We start from the raw sequence: 15,846 nt of genomic DNA, 5'->3' as shown, positions 1-15,846 counted from the left end.
CACTATATAAACAACACACCATCATCTCATTGGAGGCTAAGAAAGCATTTGACAAAATTCAACACTCCTTCATGATAAAAGTCTTGGAAAGATCTGGAATTCAAAGCCCATTCAGAAATATAGTAAAGCAATATTCAGCAAACCAATAGTCGACATCAAACTAATTGGAGACATGTGTAACTATTGTGATGTATCGTTCCACATCCCCAGCTGACATCAGGCTATCACTAGAGGCTGACTCTGCTTTAACTAAATATATATTCCCAAGTAGCCTATCTCAAGTTGTTCATTGTAGTAACAAGGTGCTTCATTGAACATTCAGGACTAGGCTTCTTAGATTATTAAGTTGTTTAAAAAGCATGTATCAGGCACACATTAAGAGCAATGTTTTTCTTTTTTTTTCCAGAAGTGTCAATAAACTTGCCCCAAAGCACACAGTAAATAGAGTATTGGTTATATAAAGTCAAGTCTGTCTTAATTTGATGCTACTTTAAAAGGCATAAATCCAAATAGGTGCCAATGTACTGACAGAAGTTTTTGTTTTGTTTTGTTTGCTTGTTTTACTTCCTTTTTTTCAGTCCAGGTGTTACCCCCTCCCATTCTTCCCTCCCACAGTTCCCCAACCCATTTCTTCTACTCCCTGACTCCAAGATGATGTCTCCACACTTCAACCACCCCCCCATCAGACCTCCACACTCCCTGTTGTCTCAAATTTCTCTGACAGTAGTCTTTATTTGCAGTGTCTATCTCTCATCCACTTGTAGGTAAGCTAAAACCATGAATATGTTTCAGATTGCTTACATCTCCGTGCATGACTTAGTTAATTATGAGAATAATGGTGCAGCTAGAACAGTGTGTTCAGAAAATCTGCTTTGTTGCAATTGGACTACAGTAAAACAATATATTAAAGTCAGTGATGCCCATTAGGAGCAAGGAAAGTAGACATGCTTGTCCACTACTGACTTGGGCACTCACAGGAAAAGAAACATGCTTGGCCCAGTGCAGCCAGCCTAAACACCATTAAATGTATTGGCAATAGTTCAACAGTGCATACATGCTCTGATATCTGAGGAAAATGGAGTATGACATGGAGACAATATGTGAACTGCCCACATTTTTTATTGTCATTGGTGGTAGTGGTGGTTTTGTGGCCTTTGTTTATTGCAGTGAAGGGGTCAAGACAGACTTTAGGTGACTGACTCTCAAAACTGGAGCACAAAAGGAACCCACAGACATTGTTCTACAGAAGGATGTTGTCTTGCATGCTAGAAATTATTCCTGACTGAAAAGGAAAGGGCAAAAATAGAAAGAAAAAGAGGAGAAAATATATAGAATATATATATTCGGGGTTGGGGATTTAGCTCAGTGGTAGAGCACTTGCCTAGCAAGCGCAAGGCCCTGGGTTCGGTCCCCAGCTCCAAAAAAAAAAAAAAGAAGATATATTAGCCATCTCAGACACCATTCATAAGTTAACTTGACCTGTATGGCCAACTTTTAAGGTAGATATTATCTTTATTTTATAGACCTGACACTCAGATTCTAAGAGTTAAATAATATGGTCACGTAGATATTAAATGATGGAGTTTGTTTAATATAAGGGGCTGTCACTCAATAGAGGGCAGAGTTATTACTTTTTAGTATTTTAAACATGAGACGACTTCAAATATTTATATTACATCTGCGGTTCATGAGAATAGATATTGGAATCCCTCTTTTCTGAATTAAAGAATCCAAGATTCAAAGAAGATTCAAAGAATATCCTAGTCTTTTTCAAAGCCATCCTTATGACTGTGTTTTTAGAATTTGAAACTGGTATTGCTGACTCCAAAACCTATAGGCTTTCTCTCCCCATTATACTTCTCCTTTTGAAGATAATCTACTTCACTAGACAAGCTGGCATTTAAGGTTGGCATTCTTGACGTTAAAGACTCAACCACGTGAGTGGCCTCAAAGCATTTCTATTATTAATAAAAAATAATTTTCTCCCTTTCAACATTTCTTAAATTCTAGGTCCAATATGTGAAAAAAGGTTAAAGCAGCAGGTGGTGTATTAGACGAGAGAAGTGTCTTTTTTCCAAAGCATACTTTTGAAAAGACTGTCAGTTTAGAAATATGAAGAATGTGAGAATATGAAACTCAAATAGCTCAGAGTCTTACCTAGGGGCATAGAAAATTATAATGGCTTTGTTATGCATACATGATATAACATTAGGGACAAAAACCAAGGATCATTCTCTGTCATATTGACTTCTGTACTTGGCAAGTTCAGTTGGGAAGAAAATATCACAGGAAGATAAAATGCATATTAAGCCCTAGACATCTTATTTTATCTTTACAACCTTAGGAGAGCTACCATGCAGTGAAGGTACTGGCTCTGCCAACCATTTAGTAAATGGCAAGGCAAGAGTTTGAACTTGAGAGCAAAGTTCTGCATTCAAAAATAAAGCATACCTAACCAAAGCAGCCATGAGGGTTGCTCATGTCTGTCTGTTTTCTGAATCCTCCTGATTGCTTGGTTTGCGTATTAAAATCACAGCAAATTTATCATCAAGGTAAGAGAAGAGATGTGAAAATGCAAAAGTGAATTAAAAATCAATTTGATAATTAAAGTATTTTCTTTTCCTGGGTCTCTGCTTCTCTTTTGTAAAGTGTGTGTGTGTGTGTGTGTGTGTGTGTGTGTGTGTGTGTGTGTGTGTGTGTGTGTTTGTGTGAGGAAGGGTTACAAGAAGGCTGCACAGGATTTCCCAATGGACATGGGCTTACAAGGCACTTGGGGAGAGGAAATCAGCAACACTTTAGTCCTCTGTAGAAGAACTCTGTCCCAACTCTTATGGGACTTCACCTCTGGGTTAAATATTGCATCTATCTACACCTTGACTTCTTCAACTTTCAAACAGGAATAAAAGGTCTAAACTGTGAATTATTGTGATTTTAATGGGAAAATTTTGTTGAAAATGCCCTGCGTATTTCCTGAGAAAACATGATCAATACATGTTACTGTCTTGCTTTCCTTCTCAGGATGGATGATGTGATAGAGACCATTGACTTCTTCTAGGGTGTAAGCCTTTTTATCTGCCTGTTGGTTTCTGGTTTTCCTTCAGAAGCAGAATGAGTGCAACTAAATTTAGGAATGAATATATAGACTAACTAGGAGAAGGACAAGAAACCAGAGGAAAGTTTGTCAACATAGATAGAATCTTATCCCATCACTTCCATTGGAGATTGAGCTGAGCTGCAAATCTCACTGTGTAAAACCCAATTATTTACCAAAGAAATGTTTATTGGGCGCTTACTAAGATCCAGGACTTGTTCTTACTGTCAAAAGCAAACAGAAATGTAAGGTCTCAGTCTTCATGGAACTAAAGGTAGAGGCAGAGAAGTAGATGTCAATTTAACAACATTATTATTATTATTATTATTATTATTATTATTATTATTATTGTGTGCATTTATGTGATGAACATCAGGAAGGGAAAAGGTCAGCAGGTGGACATCAAAGGAAAACTTTTGTGAGTCAGTTCTCTGCATCTACTGTTGATTCTGGGAATTGACCTTAGATTCTCAGGATTGAGTAGCAAGCACTTTTACCCACTGAGATCTCACAGCTCCAACCATCCTCCAATCCATCTGTCTGTCTCTCTGCCTGTCTATCTATCTATCTCTCTATCTATCTACCTATCTTAATTTCAATATAATATAAAACAAAATGTGGTTCACAGGAAAACAACTACTTGTACCCACACATAGCTGATTCAAGTGCTGCCAGGAGCAATAGCATAAGTACTGAGAAGTTTACATACATATATGTACATATATACATACATATATATATATATATCCATGTATGTGTATAAGTATATGCATGTGTATATGTATATAGTGTATATGCATATGTGCATGATGTATGTGTATGTTGTATATTTATATTTATATGTGCATGTAATGTAGTGAGTTTGAATATATTTAATGCATATGTATGTGCATACAATGTATATGATGTATATGTGTATGCATGTGCATATATTATAATGTAAATGATGTATAGGAGGATAGGATGTATATGATATATGTGATATATATGTTTGTATACATACCCATATATGTATATGGTGTATATATATATATGATATACATGTGTGTTTATGTATTTGAATGTATATTTGTATGTGTAGATATATAAATATCTATAATATATATGCATATATAATTTATGTATATTCCAATTGAAAATAAAATGACTGCTAATACAACTCTAGTTCTGTGTTCCGAGATATAAATACATAGACATAGTTGTAGCTAGTCTCCATCATTACTGCACCTTGGACAAAGCAATGATGCAAGTATAGGAGGGGGATCCTTTTGAGGGGAGAGCATGCTCACTATGGATACCAGCGGTATGTGTTGTCATGGCCCACATTGTCTCCCAATGCCAATTACTACCACATTCTCATCCTGCCTTTGAAAGCCATCTTTTCTTTTCTTCCCCAAACTACACGCAAAGGCTGAAGATTAATCAAGAAGAAAGGTCAATGGTTAATAGGAGCAGTAAGAAAGGTAATAGCAAGCATCTTTCTTGTAGAGTGTATAAAGCCCCCAGCAGCACAAAGAAAAGGAAAACAGTTGAGTGTTTTAGGATTTGCTTGCATCCTATGGAAGATACTACAACTGCAGATTAGGAAAGCCATTCTATGCAGAGAGAGAGAGAGAGAGAGAGAGAGAGAGAGAGAGAGAGAGAGAGAGAGAGAGAGAGAGAGAGAGACGGATATCTGTAAGCAGACCCACACTGTTGTTTCACATTTTATAATTTCAAGATATTTTCAGTTAAGTATGGGAACACCTCACTTTTACTTGTCAACATATAAAATGCATTTTGTTTTCAAGAACGTGTTAGATCTCTGTTTACCTCCTACTTTCACTGTCTCAGCACTCTGGTGCACATTGACTCTGGCCAAAATGTAGGTGGAATGGCTCTCTGTCTGTGTACTTGACCCTCACCTGGGCTAATGAAATTTAAAGGCAAGTCACAGACCCATATCACTTCCTCTTCACTCTGTCGGGAATCATTCAGTGAGAGTTGTAAGCAGAGAGGGTTGATTAAAATCCTGGCTTTACTACTCATTGGCTATTTCACTTAAATTGAACAAATTAACCAAATGAAGCATGTCTGTCGAATGAGGACAACACTGAGGAGCCATGAGAATTCTGAGGAAATTTATCCTGGTTAATCTTTGCTGTAGATATTCTCATGTTTGCCAAGGTTGAAGGCTGTTTGCTTTGATATGCAAATGCATAAGACCTTTGAGTGGAGGTGGAATACTGAAATGAATATTGAAAATTAAAATGGGAAGTGTGTTGCTTATTAGCCCTATCTCTTCCAATATTTCTAAGTCCTCTTCTGCCAGGAGATGGTAGAACTGTGTCTCTTCAGCCCTTGATGGTAGTGTAGGACATGTAACTTTTTTTATTTTGTTGGAATGTGAGCAAAAGAAAGCTATGTACTCTAAGTTTAAAACATTAAGGGGCTGGGGATTTAGCTCAGTGGTAGAGCGCTTACCTAGGAAGCGCAAGGCCCTGGGTTCGGTCCCCAGCTCTGAAAAAAAGAACCAAAAAAAAAAAAAAAAAAAAACATTAAGAGCTGGTGTTAACCAAACCTCTCTCTCTCTCTCTCTCTCTCTCTCTCTCTCTCTCTCTCTCTCTCTCTCTCTCTCTCTCTCTCCTTCCTCAGCAGCTGGTGATGTCCCAGACAGTGGCTATTCTATCAGTTGGTGCTCTGGAACAACAAAAGTAGAAATACTTCAACATGGGTGTGACATTCCACCTGTGATGTTCTTCATTCACATGGTAGGAAGTATCCTGCTGGATATCCTTGACACAGTACACGCAAGATCACAGTTCTTTATACTTATACCTGAAAGTTTTTTCCATCTTTATTAAATTGGATATTTCTTATTTACATTTCGAATGTTATTCCCTTTCCCGGTTTCCATGTCAACATCCCCTTAACCCCTCCCCTTCTATATCACTGTTCCTCTCCCCATCCTCCCCCCATTACTGGCCTCCACCCAAAATCCTGTTCACTGGGGGTCCAGCCTTGGCAGGACCAAGGGCTTCCCCTTCCACTGGTGCCCTTACTAGGCTATTCATTGCTACCTATGCTGTTGGAGCCCAGGGTCAGTCCATGTATAGTCTTTGGGTAGTTGCTTAGTCCCTGGAAGAAAGCTTTTTTTTTCCTTTTGGTGTCATTAAGACTACTGAGTCACCAGAGTTGGGGAAATGATTCAGCAAGCACTTGCTATATAAGCATGAAGGGCAGAGTGTAAACCTTAGCATGAACATAAAAGGTCAAGTGTGGTTACACGAACTTCTAACTCCATCACTATGGAGAGCCAAAACAGACATATTAGTAGAACATGATGATTGACAGCCTACATCTAGGTCTGGTAAAAAAAAATACAGTCTCAAAAAGTATATGTTATGGACACACACAACCTGAGCAGCTGATAACAAAAGAGATTAGTGGGTTTGTACCATTCAGTTCAATGAATTTTTTAAGACTGGAGAAGAAGTCAACTATATTCCAGTTAGGAGGGAGATCTAGGGTGAAGGTGAAATCCCACTGCTGAGTTAGAAGGAGAGGATATGAGCAAGCCTGAACACAGCTTCTAGACACTAAGAATAACTGCAAACTCACAGCTAGAAAGGAATTGTTTACCAATGCTTTGAGCAATTTTGAAGTGAAGTGTTCTTACCTAACCCATGAGCACCTCTGAAGCTAAATGACAGAGATTGTTCCTTGTGGGTCCTCACAGAGGGAACTGAAACAGAGAAGGATGCCTGGTCTATAGAATCATGAGCTATAAAGACGATGAGTTTTAAAATATTCAGATAATATATTACCCTCCATAACCTAGCACACACAGGCTTATACATAATTCAGATTTGTACAAGGGGCTGTGCCACTGAATGGTTTAAAGTCTCAGGCAGTATCTGAAAGCATTTACTTTTTCAGAACCTAAAACAATGGCTGCCATATGGTAAGTGCTTATTATGCAAATAGAGACAATAAGATTATTGCAATGTCTTTAGCCAGGTCTAAACATGAAGTTAGTAAAACTTTTTAAAATCATGGTATTATAATGCTGTATGTATATAATGAAAAAACTTGCCATAATTCTGGGGAGTTATAGATGATCACTTTTATGTCTAGGAAACCAGAAAAGGGAATAACATTTGAAATGTAAATTTAAAAAAATCCAATAAAAAGTGTGATAACTCTTTTTCTTTCTCTTTGAAGAATAAATCTATATATGTGGATATCATAGATTTATGTATACACATAATATATACATATATATGTATATATACGATGGAGCACTTATTTTTAATTACTCAAGAGGCTTTGAACTCAAAAACAAGTCTTTCATTGTATCTGTTCAGTATATCTTCTAGTCTTCAAGAAACTTTTTCAATAATCAGTTAAATAACTATTCATGATTGAATTCTGATTACTGAATCAGAGGACAGAAATCATTTTTTGTGTTGGTTGTATTTACTTTCTGGAAGACTGTAGTTCCTGAGGGTCATTAAGCACATTGAGTGTACAGTGCAAAATTCCAGTGAAGAGGAATAAGCCAAGGGTTTTCAGTTTTGTCCTGTGATACAGATTAACTAATGGCTTCATGGGTTTTGGAGGAAAGAGACTGTTGGTAGTCTGCTGGCAACAGGCTAAGAGGATATCAATGTGTAGAGGAAGTCTAGCATTCAGACACTAAGGGACTAACAGACAAGCAAGGAATTTCATGTGACAATGCTAGCTTTCAGGTCAGACTAGTACAATGTGCTATAGAGAAATCGAACTGATTCAGAAGAGCTCCACAATGAGCATGCTAATATTCCAGCAACATGTAGATTGAGAAGTATAACCTATTCTCAGAGAATATACTTGCTTATGGATCAAGAATAAAGTATGAGTCTAAGGGAAGGAAATAATTTTAAGATTTATAAGGCTCTGTATAACTACAATATTATATATTGACTGACAATGAAATGTCCCCCCACAACGTCACATGCTAGCCTAGCTGGTATTACTGTTTTGAGAAGTTCTGTAAGTTTTAAAAGGAGGAGGTGGATCTCTTGGAGTGGGTCTCTGGTTTGTTCCTTTTGCTTTTCCGTCCATCTACCTACCATGAGCTAAAGGGCCTTTGTTACTTGCTCCTGTCTTCACCATGTCCTGCTTATCATTGGCCTAGAATCAACAGAGTCAGGACTTTGGATGTACGGATCTGAAACCAAAAGCCAAAAATCACACTTCTACCTTTTAAATAACTGTCAGATAGTTGGTTTGGGCCATGAAGAGTCTCTCCTCTCCCTCCCCCCCTCCCCTCCCCCTCCCCCCCCTCCCCCTCCCTCCCTCCCTCCCTCTCCTCTCTCTCTCTCTCTCTCACACACACACACATATATATACATATATATATATAACATAAATATATATAAAATTTGTGGTGCAATTTCTTCATTTAACATGTGGTTATGGTTTGTCTGAACAGAAAGTTTTAGGGGTGGTGATAGTTATAACTTTATTTTGAAGATGAGAACATGAAGCTGAGATCTCAAGATTATAAAGCTCGGTCCAGGATCGTAAGTCTAATCAATGGCCAAACATGGGTGCCTGAGATGTGAAGCTTTCTTATTCTATATCATTACAATGTAAGGTGGTGAAAATCACAGGCAGAAGTTTAGATTTGAACCTACTATTATGAAGCTGGGACAACTTGACTGCGTTTATTAACCTCTCCAGGTTTTAATGGTTTTCTTTGCTACCCATATATACCATTAAAATTACAGCCCTGTACTTAGTGCTCAGTGGCAGGTTTGTATGGGAATGATAGAAAGAATTCAACAGGGCACACTTAGACACACTGCATAGCTTGTTGGCCTGTGCCTCTTAGGTTATTGATTTGGGCTCTAACTGAAGCATTGCATCTATCCATGCAGATCTCAGACTTAGCCTAGCTGAGCGGGTCAGAGAAAAAGAGAGGTGAGAGAACAAAGTTTTGCTTGTATTACACTTCCTGTGCCTGTTTGCTTGCTGCTGAATGAAGGTAATAGTGCTTCCCTTACAGGGTTTTTACAAAGATCAAATGAGATCACTTTCCTAAAGATACTCTACAGATGTAATGAGAGAGCATGTCAGGCATTGTTATTCTTCCCGCTGTCTCATTCTACAGAATAAAAGCAGGAAGAATCTCAAAGCTGAAGCATTATTGGGAGGCAGATTTATGTTTTCAGTGGCCCTCCTTGTCAAGTCTAAAAGTAGTTTCAGCCTGAATGAGTAGTGAAGCAATTTCAATTTCTCTTTAAATCAGAGATGTCAAAACCCTGTGATTTAGACTCCCAGGAAATAGCACTAGAGCTCTCTGACTGGCCTCAATTCTAATCAAGTGCTCGTTGCTTAGCTGAAAGTGAAGCAGTGATGGCCTCAATCACGCCCAAGCCTTTTACAGACAGGCAAGCCTCCTCCTTGATGATCTCTAAGACTTGAAGAAGCAAATTCATTACCATCACCTTCAAACCCTCTGTAATCCAAGCCCTACATGATCTTTATTTTTAAATGACACATTTCATGTATTCTTTGAAATCTGCATAGATTTATGTACTGTATATTGATCATACCGATCTGCTGCCATCTGTATTCTCTGCAACTCACTCAAGTGACACCCATTGGCTCTTCAAAACTTCATATACTTCTTTTTTTCCCTTGAGTTCGACTAGTGCTTTTCAGATGCACATGGGTATAAAGTCATCTAATGTTGTATGGGCAACCTACCAGCAGTCACATCACCAAAGGAAATGGCTATCCCTTCCTCAGCAGCCAATGTATACCAGTAGCTCCTCTATCAAAGGTAGGGTCCATGCTAGATTGTATTTCTGTTTGTAAGTCAGACTTTAATGGCTGATCCATCTCTTCAGCCCCACATGCTGAAACTGTAAGTGGAATAATTATGAGCAGTCAAGTAGAGCTGCTATGAGTTCACGTGTACACAATGTGCTATATACAGAACCCATCATATTATGACTCTAACTCTGTTCCTTGTCCTCCAACTGGTACTTCATTTCCAAACTTTCTTCTATCCTATTTCCTAAGCTTTGGATCTAAGAAGTTTGATACATACACACAGCAGCAAATGCCAAACTCGTAACATCATTGATGTTGCTCACCATGATTTCCTCCTTTGACTATTACAGGGGAAGTCTGGGCATTGTGGAGATCTTCTACCCTCACATTCAAGCAAGATCATAACATGTATCACTCTCTAAATCTAGGTTCAACCTTAAGGTATATTATCACTTGATGTATTCAACTTGTTATGTGAAATTTATTCTCTGTCATTTTCATTAGTCGTGTACTAATGTGTGACATGTTCTATATGAGAGAGTGTGGAAGCCTCCTTTTCATTATTAGCAAACCAGAATTCAGATACAAATTCTGTTATGACTTATAAAAATCAGAAAAACAAGTCTATTAATTTGAGTTCAACCTATCATCAAACATGATTATTACAAAATGATACTAAATGTGTCAAAATTACCTGACATTATAAGGTACATGCTTAGTATGGTGTCAAATAAGTGTCAGTCAACATTTTTTATTTATTACATATTTACATGTACAACATTATACAGCACACAATATATATATAATATTAAAAATGAAATATTTATATACAGTAGGCATTATATAGGGTTATAATTGTGAACTCTATAATATATCTTATATGTATTTAATTGAACATTGTCTCTTTCATTTTGCTCAGACTTTAAAGGCAGTGTACTAAAATATCTTTATGAGGACAGCGTTTATAGGATAGCTGCACTTAATCAAGTTCTTCTCTTTCATTTACTTGCTTTATCTCTCTATGCAAGTCATTGAATTTTCATTAATAAAGATAGTAAATATAGTTCTAGTCTCACTGTGTACTGGGAAGATAAAATAATATGCAAATTAATATTTAGATTGTTTGATAAGAAGTAGACATTTAATAAGTGTTGTTGTTATCAGCAGCTCTACCACCAATTTCCATGTTTTCACTGAATTAATAATAGAACTGACAAGCAAGATAAATCTTTTAACTGCATGTCATATTAAAAAAGACTTTATGGCCCAAGTAGTGTTCAAGAGCATATATATGTATTACCTCATTTTATAGCTTGGATACAAATGATCCTAACACATATCACGTATTGAAGGATTGATAAACAGATTGTTGAACTGCAGTATTTTTATTACTCACTAATGTTTTCACAATTTGATAAAATTATAAGAAACTTCCAGAAGTAGAGTCTAGTTAGAGAAAGCATTGGAACAGTTTTGTTGGGGCCTGTGTTTTATCCCAAGTTCCTGCCCATTCTCTCTTTCTCTCTCTCTCTCTCTCTCTCTCTCTCTCTCTCTCTCTCTCCTCTCTTCCCCTCCTTCCCTCCTCTCCTCCTTCCTCCTTCCTCCTTCTCTCTCCTCCCTCTCCTGTTTCAGCATACCCTCTCTGTCATAATGTCCTCCCTCACTGTAGATGCAAATACATCAAACTAGATGACTATTAATGAAATCTTGAAATCATAAGCCAAACTATTTTCATGCTTTAAATTTTTTCTCTGCATTTTTATTATGGTGATATAAAACAGTCAACTAAATACACCTGACTGTGGAGCCTGGACAGAGACACTTAAGGTTCTGACGTGAATTTTCTTCAACAAAGGTAATCAACACTCTCACAATTACCTAAGGGACTCTATGTCATCCCTGGACTATCATTTAATCCATAGTTATCAATACTGTCCTCTTTTCCAGATTTCCATAATGCTAATTATTCCATTCTGGCTATTATGCATGAGAATGAAGGAAAATAGCAAGTTGAGATGTACAGGTAGAAGCAAAAAGAGGGGGGAATGAGATAAAGTCAATGATACATGTGAGACACAGAACTAGATCAATATCCTGAGTTCTAAACTGCCAAGGGAAGCTCAGGTTACTTCCTTGATGATTTTTGTTTCTTGTTACATGGAAGATGTATGTCCTTCTGGAGGCATGTGCATTGCGTCTTGTAGATTGAAGTACGGTAACAGACAAGAAATCAAATGTGATCAGCAACAATGCAAGGATCTCAGAATGACGATTGGCATAGTCCTTAGGTAGAAAGTGACTACTGTGTTTCACAAGGGAAGTAGGAAAGACTAGAGACAGATACACTTAAGACAAAGCTACACTTAACCCCCTGGAAATGGTCAAAGAAATACCTTGTTCATGGTTTTGTTCTTATATCAGTCAGGGGCAGAGCAGATGGCTGTACTTTGCTCATCCTAGATTGATGCATAGTTTGGTGGCTAAAGCTGTTTTATGCCTAGGAAACATAAAATTCAAACCCAACCAAACTAGATCCAGGCAGAACAGCAGAAGGAAGACAACAGACAAAAACATGCTTTCTGACATGACATGCAGTAAAGGAGGGAAAAGATACCCACAGGCTTGACCTGTATCCCACAGCATGAGTGAGTAATAGACACATAGAAACCCATGGAGGAAGAAGACATACAAATATCTGTGGACCACCATGCTACCTATGGAAATATCACCCAAGGGCCCTGACAGCCTGGTGGAAAGCCTTCAGCAGGAGCCACACAATGTGTGAGGGACAGATGAGAGCAAAATGGAAGTGGACTAGGTTAAGAATTATGAAAAAAGCTGGAATTGGAGAGTTGAGGGTGTAGAGTCTATTTGTTCTTATGTTTATTTTATTTGTTGTATTATTTTAAACTTTCATTAATGGGAATTCTTATTGGTTATGAGTGTGTGGTGTGGTGTGGTGTGTGGTGTGTGTATGCGTGTGTATGTGTGTGTGTGTGCATGTGTGTGTGGTGTACATGTGTACAGATGTAGATAAAGATGTGTACACCCATGTGGCAGTTGTGAGTGGATGTTAAGTAACTTTTTTCATTCTCCCCCATTACTTTCTGAAAGTCTCTTTCTGAAACTAGAGCAAATGAGTCATCTAGGGGCCACCCCGTCTCTACCTCCTGGTTCTGAGATTCTGGGTGTACATCTGCCACCAGTCCCAACATGGGCAGATAGAATCAAGCAGAGTAATGGCACTGTTGAGTATTTCAGCTTGGATTCAATTTCTTGGTCCCATCCTTCCTCACTGAGTTATCTTAAACAGTGATGGACCTCAGAGGGTAGATTCATTTTAGCAAGAACGGGAGTGCATCAGTGCACTTAGGGTACATAAAACCCTGTAACACATTTAGCAGAGCATCTGGCATACGTTGAGTACTCAGAATATGTTAGTCCTTCTTTCTAAACTGACATTTTGCTGGGACAGCTATTTCTCTGAGCTTCATCTGTATGATGGAGCTAAAAACAGTTATTGCAGATGATTTCTGGGAGAATCTACTGTTTGTGTTTGCAGACTAGAACATAGTGATCAGCATGTGATAAATCTTTAAACATGAATGCTTTCTTCATCTACATTAGTCCTAACTTTGCTACTGAATAATTCTTAGGTTTAAAATGATGTTGGTCTAGGTCATCGTGTGCCAAGTTACTAAAAGTGGAGAAATGTGACAATTAAAGATGCTTTCTATCCGATGGATGTATTGATAAAAATAGTAGGTATGTATGTTTTGTCTTATCTTTAATGACATTGTTAGTCCCCTGATACAGAGGTGAAACTGAAGGACTGAGGAACCATTTACACTGACAGTTTTGGGGTCTGCCTATGCATGTAAGTGAAAATTCATATAAGAATGTCAACACACATACTATTGCCCAGTTCTGTTCTCTTCAGAGCATCCATACCACTCAAACCTTTCCCTGCAGCTCTGCAGCCCAGTAAACTGCAGACCTGTTTGTACTGTGAAGTCTTCAGTATTACAGCTGTTCATATCCCATGGTCACGTGTCCCCAATTCACCTGCATGACATCCAAGCTGGATACTGGTGGTTCAGCAGCTTCCAAGTGCACTGATACTTATTAAGGGCCCGGTTTCTGAGAGAACACCCTAGTCATTTCCTCTGTACTTCCCTTTCCTTGTCTTCCAAATCCCTACTTCTTCATGTTTGAAGCAAACTGCAAGAAGGTAGTAATTGGACTAGAGATGAATGTGAATCCCGGTTCCATCATGGAGTGGCTAAGATTATTCTTGTTCCTGACATCTAACTTTCCTCACCTAATAAGTGAGGACTAATACATTTTTATTATACGTAGATGAGAAAATGATAAATGGGATAATACATGATTGCATGGCCCATAATCCTTTTCTCAAAAGGGTACTTTCTCTCCCAAGGATTCTTATGTTAGCTTCTGATATGTCTTCCAATTAAGACAGAATACTTACTTCTTTTATGTATGACCCCAGTTGTAATCCTCACTTGCTCTGAGACAGAATACACTGGCTACTAAAGACAGCAGTCGCTACTTGTATCCACCAACTGCCCAGAAAAAAGAGGAAGTTTTTTGAAAGTGATCACGTCTCTCACTGGTGTATTCATAGACATGCAAGGTTCAGGAATATAGTTGAAAGGCCAATAAATTATTACATGTGTTTACTTATTGTTGATATATAGAAGTAATAAACAATCCATCTGAAAAAATAAATATTCAAGATATTATTAGCTGGTCAAAATTCTGACTTGGGCTCCAAATGATGTGTCAAGCTTCATTTCTCTACTAGAGAGCATGATGAATATGTGTCTCTCCAAATCATTTTTGTGTACTCACTATTCAAGACAATGGAAACATAATCCCTTTAATTTGCCTGTATCAATTCCCACTTTCAAATTAATTCACCTAAAGGGTGACTTTTCACTGAACACAATTACTTGGCACAATCCCTCTATTTATGATTTAAAAATACATGTCACAGTGAGTGTGATCAAGTGGACAGATACTGTCTCATATTTCTTTCCTGGTCATTTTTTCCTGAACAATTAATCCCCTTTTAATCAAGAACTGGTGACACTGAAAAGCATGAAAAGAACTCAAAGGTTCAAAAATGTTCATGTGTCCAATGATACATTTCTTTGGTCCTGACTAATTCTCATTGTTTTGATCCTATAAAAACCATTTACACAGCACATGATTTAAAAGCTTTCTCTTTTCTCCATCCAGTACAAAAATTGTATTTCAGGCACTCATCTTTCTAATGCCACTGTTTTTACACCACCTAACATTTGATTTTTTTTTCTTACACAATTTAACATAGTCTAGGCCAACTCTTCATTTGGTAATTTTTCCACCTGTTTTGTAAAAAGTATATCTTTACTTTCCCACCACACTTTTCTTTCTTTTAATGTTTTTGAACTACCTGAAAAAAGAGCTTCCCCAAACCTTTCTCAGAAAAGCAGAAGTCAAGATGAAAAAGTAGATCAAAGTATCCTCTTCTAAGATTATGGAAATTAATAAAAAATGTGTCATTTTTAGAAACATTTTTATTATAATAGAAAAAAATCTAACATGAGATTGGATCGATGGCTCTTGACAGAGCAGTATTACTCAGAGGGCCTGACTTTTATTCCCAATACACATCCTGAGTGGCTTTCAACCACTGATAACTCTAATTCCAAGGAATTTGGTATGTCTGTGAGTACACAGACACCCACAAACATTTACAAACCCACACAGAGACATTTCCATGTGCACACTTCTCAAAAATAAAAATACATCTTTAAAAATGAAAGAAAAGTTGCTGACAGACCTCAGTTGAAACCAATGAAGATTTACTCTTCCTGATGCTTCCTTTTCTGCTTCTCATCTCCAAGGTCTGATGCATCCAGATCTGCAAACTAAAAGAATATCTA

The 15,846-nt window shown here is 37.6% G+C and overlaps 1 non-coding gene and 1 pseudogene across 1 annotated transcript; both read left to right on the top strand.

Annotated features, from left to right (window-relative positions):
- Positions 1 to 15,846, top strand: part of LOC116889852 — a 155,182-nt pseudogene that overhangs the window by 50,341 nt on the left and 88,995 nt on the right.
- LOC116890498 lies at positions 12,262 to 12,405 on the top strand. Its single transcript, XR_004386684.1, has one exon. It is a non-coding gene; the product is annotated as a small nucleolar RNA SNORA48 (small nucleolar RNA).

This window comes from Rattus rattus, chromosome 1 (genome assembly GCF_011064425.1).
Source record: "Rattus rattus isolate New Zealand chromosome 1, Rrattus_CSIRO_v1, whole genome shotgun sequence".
In the NCBI taxonomy this organism is placed as follows: Eukaryota; Metazoa; Chordata; class Mammalia; order Rodentia; family Muridae; genus Rattus; species Rattus rattus.
The sequence above is the reverse complement of the archived record's forward strand: the minus strand, read 5'-3'. Positions and strand labels throughout refer to the sequence as shown.